The following is a 7127-nucleotide window of genomic DNA, read 5'->3' as shown; positions in this document are numbered from 1 at the left end:
TACTCTATGTAGCACAATCTTCATGTCATTTACTTTTCATTTTCCTAATTAATAATGAGGGCAAATACCCTTTTTAAGCTTTTATTACTATTCCATATTTCTTCTTCTTTGAAATGCCTGTTTGCCTTTTGCCCATGTGTTTCTCCCAGTAGGGTTTTAGTCTTTTTTGCTTATGGATTCATATTAAAACTGATTTCCCTAAATGAAATTATCCTTAAATATAAGGAAAACCTCCAACAAAATACTTTGGAACCCAATAGGTTTTAAGACCTTATAGAAATGCTTGAAAGCACCAAGTTTTATCTATTTAAAATGCTCTTCAGAAAGAGAATTTCTTTTTCAAAATATTTTGTTCTAAATTAAAAGAGAGATTGAACAATATATTTAAGTAGCTGGAAATATGTTTATGTCTTTTACAGACCCAGAGCAAATGGTGAGCCTTCATCTTTCCTTCTTATTTAAAAAAAAAAACAAAACACAGCTTTATTGATTTGTGATTCCATACTGTAAATTTCACCAATTTAAACTGTAAAATTCAATAGATTTTAGCATATTTATGGTTTTTTGCAATCACCCTCATAATCTAATTTTGGAACCTTTTGATCACACAACAAAGACACACTCCATCCCATTTGAACTCATTCCCTTGCCTCTCTCCTCCTATTCCAATTTTCTGCTTTCTGTCTATACAAATTACAATGTGGACATTTCTTATAAATGCACTCACATAATATGTGATCCTTTGTGACTGGCTTCTTTCATGTCATTTATTTGCAGTTTTTGATGTTCATCTATACTGTTGCATGGTTCCCGCTCCATTGATTTTTTTTTTTTTTTTTTACAATGCCAATCGTATTTATTTCTCTGGAGAAATATGGAAAGAAAGTCCTGCATAGTGAAAGGAAAACCATTACTGCTCCTTTTATTCATGAAGAAGGAGAAGATGAAAGAAAACGAGGCTGCAATTGCCCTTAAGAAATTGATTTTAAACACCACACATACAGAAAAATTAAACTGAAAGGATACAGAGTAGCTAAGTCCTCAGGTTAAGAAAGCAAACTGAGGGGATAGGATGAAAGTGTGGGGGCAGTTAGCATGTATGGATGCTAGAGATACAGGATATTTGATCAGTTCCCAATGTCCAGCTCAGAATCTTCAGAACATCCAGTTTGCTTTCAGGGGTGGGGCAGAGGGACTGGGGAGCAGGTGGGGTGCACAGAGGCATGATGTCAAGGAATTTTGGGTGGAGGAAGGCAGTGGTCAAGTGAGATTGCCAAAACTTCCAAGATTTCCTGTAGCTATAATTGTGTAAGGGGAAGAAACAACAAAACAAAACCAGGCAAGCCAGTCTCATCTGCAGTGTGCACGCACATCCAAAGAGCAAAACACCAGTCTCAAGAAATAACACCTATCCTAACCCCATGCCTGCTGATTGCACACAGGGCCTTTGTAGTGCACACATGTGCCAACTCAGCAACAGGGGTCCAGGCTGCAAACCAGACCCACAGCAAGCTCTGGGAGGCAACAGCCCATGCAAGGGAGCAGCCTGGCCACCATATGCCACAGGGAGGTCTTAGAGAAAGGCCTCACTTAGAGCAGAACAATCTCAACTCTTTTGCCAGAGAGAGTTTCTTGAAAAAGAAATTTTCAGGGTCAAAAAGGGCTGTGAGAAGGGATGGAGGCAGGACCCCCATAGTAGTCAGTGTTTTCATAAGCATTTCATACAAGACAAATTTGCTTATGGGCTGGTTTTTAGTCACTTTCTCCATGTTTCTTTCCATATGTTTTAGATTCAGAATCTAGGGGCTGACAGGCCTCGGAGGACACCAAGCCCTGCCCTGCACTGTGCAGGATCCCTCTCTGACCCCCAGGACACTGTGATGTCTGTTAGTTCGCTTCACCAACCGGCTCCACTCAGGGGTTGCAGCGCCTCCCCTTTGGGGCTCCATCCTCAGGTGGACCAGCGCCCAGTTCCTGGCAATCACTGCCGGGCCTCGCGCCTGGGCTATTGCCTTGGCCCCATCTCAGGGCCAGGTGGGTGGCAAAGCACAGGCCAACACCCCACCCCACCCCCTGTGCTACAGCGTCCTCTTCACCCACCTTCCACTCCAACAGACTGCGTGAACACACCAGGGCTAGCGAAATCTGCAGACCGCCTGCAAGGAACGGCTCCAGTAGGAGTCCGGAATGGGTGCACGGAGGGCAGGAAACCCAAAAGTGCAGCTGAAGCTCAAGAGGGCGTGCGACCGCTGCCCAGCAGGTCCCCGGGACGCCTCCTGCCCGCGTCCCCCAGTTGGGGAGGGCCGGCCGCTACCTCCTGGAAGAGCTCCAGACTCTGGGTGCTGTCATCTGCGGTGAAGAAGAGCACGCCGGGCTGCGGGCGCTGGTGCTGGTGCCTCTGGTGGCGCCGCCGGGTGGGCACGTGCAGGTGCGCGCTGGGCAGCCAGGCCCCGGCGGGAAGGGGCTCAGCAGCTCGCCGCGAGGCCCAGTTCTCCACCAGGGTCCAGCACAGCGGCGCCGCCTGGCGGAACGTACTGGCCAAGCGGGTCAGCCCGGCTTTCCGCACCCGGCGGCTGCAGGTGGGCGCGATGGCAGAGAGGGTGGGCAGCGGCGGCTCTGGCTGTGGCTGTGGCTAGTTTCGTTTTCGGGCGTCCCGCCTCGCATCGCCGTCCCGACTGCCTCTGCGGAGCCGGAGTCGGGGTCCCCGCGACCAGCCACGTACGGAGAAAAGTAGGGGCGCGGGGTGAGCCGTGGCGCCGGCCTGCGCGTGTCCGCGTCGAGCATGGTGGTAAGAATGCGGACCCAGGGCAGGAGAATGCAGAAGCGGCTGAACAGTACAGACTTCACAGGGTGCCTCCTCCCGGCCTCTTGGACGCCGAGCCCTGCCGTCCAGCCCCCGAGGGGGCGAGCCCGGGGACCCCAGCGCGCAGCTTGCATGGCGGCGGCAGCAGCGCCAGCAGGGAGTCGCGGCGGCCGCGCTCTCCCTGGGAACCGGGGTGCTGTGAAGGGCGGGAGCCTAGAGGCTGTGCTGGGGATGTTGGGGTTACAGAGGGTGCGGTGCAGGCGGGCTGGAGGGGTTGTGCCCCACTCCGGGTCAGTGGGCAGGAAGCGGGACTCAGTCTAGGGCGGTGGTCTCCACTGTGCTCTCTCCGAAGAGCAGAACTCGGTAGCCGGCACCCAGGGCGCCTCGCAGCTCCCATCCAGCGGTGCTATGGCCAAAGGGCTGCAGCAGTGAGTTCCCAGTGCGCTCTCTGGGGCACCTTCGAAGGCGGGCTTCGGGCACGGCCTGGCGCTGGGGGCTTTCCTTTCTCACATCCCAGCCCTGGAGGCTAGGACTGACTGGGAGGGTGCGCCGCGGGGGTTGTGCTGCCAGCTCTGTGTGCACAACGCCGAGGAAGCTGCGCTCCTGTGCCTCTCTCTGGTCTTCTCAGAACCTCTCTGGGCTCTGGCAGCAAGATCCAGAAGCAAGGGGGCGGGGGGCTGCAGACTACAGCGTCCTCCCTGTCCTCCTGTGGGAAAACAGTGGCACTGCTACTGGCGGAAAGGGGCTGTGAGGAGGAGGCAGGGAGGGGACCAGGGATCTGGCACTGACGTCCCCAAGAGTGAGTTCTGGAGGTGACCTTGTCGGGGAGGAGGAGGGACCCTGTGGGGCTGCAAGACCTCTCAGAGAGAGGGTGGAGTGAATGCTCCTCCCTCCACTGCTTTTTTTTTTTTCCTTTGGCCAAGTTTCATTTATTTTTTAATGTCACTTCTGTACAAGTTTCATATATACAAGAGGAAACATTCCTTGGTTTCACAATGGCACCTGGCTGCATTTCCAACAATAATACAGCAAGTTAACTTGGAAATGTACATTTATACAGCTTATATAGATTCAAGACTGCTATATCATGATCTGTGATATTAACAGCTTGATTTGATGTGACAAGACCACTTCCGTTTGGCTTAATATAAAATGTACTCAAATAATTTTAAAATGGCCGTTGGGGGTATGGTCCAGTATATAAAATATTTGTCAGTAAAATGTAACCATTTATCCTTTTTAAAAATAATCTTCTAATTTTAAGCCTTTGTTATTGAATTATTATAAGGATATACATTATGGTAGCAAGACACAGATTTGCTATGCATTTTATGTTTAGCAACATGGCTAATTTTAAAAAAATCTTTTCATGAAGTGATAACATTATTTTTATTAAATGAAATATTTTTTATTATTTTTATCAAATGAGATCTTTTTCTTTCCACATTTTAAGGCATTAGGTTGCTTCCAGCCACACACACAAAAAAAGAAAGAAATCAGTCTGAGACTCACTTGATTATTTAATTCAAACCTATATTTGTAGTTTCTAAAATGTTGATCCACAGGCCACTTTCTTGTTACATGTGTTTACCAGTGAAAACAAAAGGAAAAAAAAAAATCAGTGCCACTCCTATAAAAGAAATAACTCCATTCCTAACATTCTTTAAAAATACACGTTTTACAATCCTTGCACCTCAACAAAGGGGACAATGTAAGAAATACACAGGTTTCTTTTGTTTCCTCACTATTAAATCAATGTACACAAACTACCCTCTCCCTGTCTCTCTCTCTCTCTCTCTCTTATTTCTCCAGTGCTTTGTCCATTTTTTTTTTTTTCATTTTCTCCTCTAAATTTGAGACAGTACCATTCACCTTTGCTTTATGATTATGTCCCATGCAAGAGAAATGAAAACACTCAGTGGGGAACTCATCATTGTCACAGCCTGTCATTTCTCCATAGGAGACCTGATTGAACACCAGTACATTGGTTCATTCAGGTCAGTGGGAAGATCTACAGGGGATGCTCCACTCTGCTTTGGCCTTAAAGCATTTCTTTTCCTTTGATGTTTTGCTTTCTTCTCCTTCAGCGTTCCTGAGGTGGTGCATCATGATCATGATTATTAGATGCAATCTCTCGATTCTCATTGTGGCATCGTCACCGAGATCTCTTATTATTGGGCTTTTCTGTTTGAGGGATGGTCTCATTCTTCGGCTTATCTTGGCAGGTTTTGCCACTGTTGCCGGTTGTATCACTGATCTCTTGATGTGCCTCAAAAAGTTCCACATGGCTGTCCACTTGTCTGGTACGGTTCTCAGCTAGCTCTATCATCTGACTCACAATCTGAATCTTTTCATTGCGCAGTTCCTGGCTCCGAATCAAAGTTCTCTGAGTGCAATGTAAAATTCTCCTCTTCTGTGTACCGTCGGTCTCACGCTTACGTTTCTCATAGTATTCATGCAATTCCTTTAGAATTGGTTTCCCGAGGCCACAGGAGCCAGAGCATCGCGGACTGCGCGGCCACCAGGGGGAGCCCGATTCCGCCGGCGCCAGCGCAGCCCAGGGCAGCGTCTATCTCAAGCGGCCTAAGCCTTGGGGCGGGAGAGAAGGAACCAGGCCATGTGCGGGCGGGCGCTGGCGGGTCAGTGAGGCCCGGGCCGCACCCGCCCGCTCTCTCTGGGAGGGTGGCCGAGCTGCGCCATCAACAGCCCCAGCAGCGCGGCTACCGGCCCAACCCTACCCACCCTGATTGCTCTGCAGCCGTCCATTGCTTTTGAACCTACTTTAATTTTTAGAACAGTCTTAGATTTACAGAAAAATAGAGAAGATAGGACAGAGCTTTCCCATATACCTTGAGCCCCGTTTTCCCTATTATTAACATATTACATTGGTTGATACATTTGTTATAATTAACCAACAAATATCCATACATTATTATTAATTAAAGCCCACATTAAGATTCTCTCAGATTGCACCCAACGTTATTTCTCTGTGTCAGGATCCTGTAGCAAACACCACATGACGTTTAGTCATCAATCCCTTTAGGATCCTCTGACTTGTGTCAGTTTCTGAGACTTTCCTTGGTTTTGATGACCTTGAAATTCTTAGCAGGACAGGAAAGGCACTTTGGAGGCTGCCCGACAATGGGAACTTGTCTGATGTTTTTCTCAGGATGCATTTTTGGGGAAGTCCCAGTGCACAGCCTGCATTTATGTTCCTGCTCCTTGTGGGGGCAGTAGCTACGGGAATTATTTGGAATTCTTCTGCCTGGGTGATTTATCCATTATCTCCCATTTTGTAAAAGTTTTGTTTGTTTGCTTATTTATGCTCTTCTTGAAACTTTTTATTATTGCAACCAATATGCAACACACATTTTCTCACTTTAACCACATTCAAATGCACAGTTCAGCAGTATTAATTATATTCTCAATATTGTGCTAACATCACCATCATCTCTTACCTTTTCTTTTTTGGCACCTCAAACAGAAACTACTCATTCATGAGGCTGTCACTCCTCTTCCTCACCCTGCCCATCCCCAATCCCTGGTGTCCTATAAACTACCATCGGTCTCAGTGAACTTTGTTCTTGTAGGCATTTCATATAAGTGAGACCAGACAATATTTTTCTTTTACTGTAAAAACATATATACAAGAGAAAACTTCTAACTTTGACAATGATTGTAATACTCCCACAAGCCAGTTTGTTTATCCATTCTTCAGTTGATGAACATTTTAGGTAGTTGATATCATTGGCTATTATGCATAATGCTGCTATGAACATTTCCCTACAAGTCTTTGTATGGACATATATTTCCTTTTCTCTTGGGCTGACAGCCCAACATTGGGATTGCTGGGTCACAGGGTAACTCTGTGTTTACCACTGTCAGGAATGGTGAGAATATTCTCCAAAACAGCTACACCATTTTTTCCCCACCAGCCTTGTAAGAGGCTCCAATGTCTCTGCCTCCTCACAAAACATGGCATTACCTGTCTTTTTGATGACATTAACAGTGCACGTTAACTGTTACCACATTGTGTTTTTGATTTGCATTTCCGTAATGACTAAGGGTGCTGAGCATCTTCTCTGTATTGGGCTGTTTTGATCAAATTACATGCAGCCAAGGGGTCTGAGGCTTTCCCATGAGTCACTGAACTTGTGCTAGTTTGAATATATTGTTTCCCCCCAAATGCCATGTACTTTCATGAAATCTTGTGGGGGCAGACATATTAGTGTTGACTAGGTTGGAACCTATTGATTGTTTCCATGGAGATGGGACTCAAGCAACTGTGGGTGAGTCTTTGGATTGGATATTTTTCATGGTGGTG

At 47.0% G+C, this 7127-nt stretch overlaps 2 pseudogenes; both read right to left on the bottom strand.

Annotated features, from left to right (window-relative positions):
* Nucleotides 1–2230: 2230 nt before the first annotated feature.
* On the bottom strand, nucleotides 2231–2940 carry LOC119519336 (annotated as a pseudogene).
* A 175-nt stretch (nucleotides 2941–3115) lies between these two features.
* LOC119519335 lies at nucleotides 3116–5503 on the bottom strand (annotated as a pseudogene).
* Nucleotides 5504–7127: the final 1624 nt, after the last annotated feature.

Source organism: Choloepus didactylus, chromosome 23, assembly GCF_015220235.1.
Source record: "Choloepus didactylus isolate mChoDid1 chromosome 23, mChoDid1.pri, whole genome shotgun sequence".
Taxonomy (NCBI): domain Eukaryota; kingdom Metazoa; phylum Chordata; class Mammalia; order Pilosa; family Megalonychidae; genus Choloepus; species Choloepus didactylus.
Note: the sequence above shows the minus strand (reverse complement) of the source record. Positions and strands in the feature narration are given on the sequence as shown.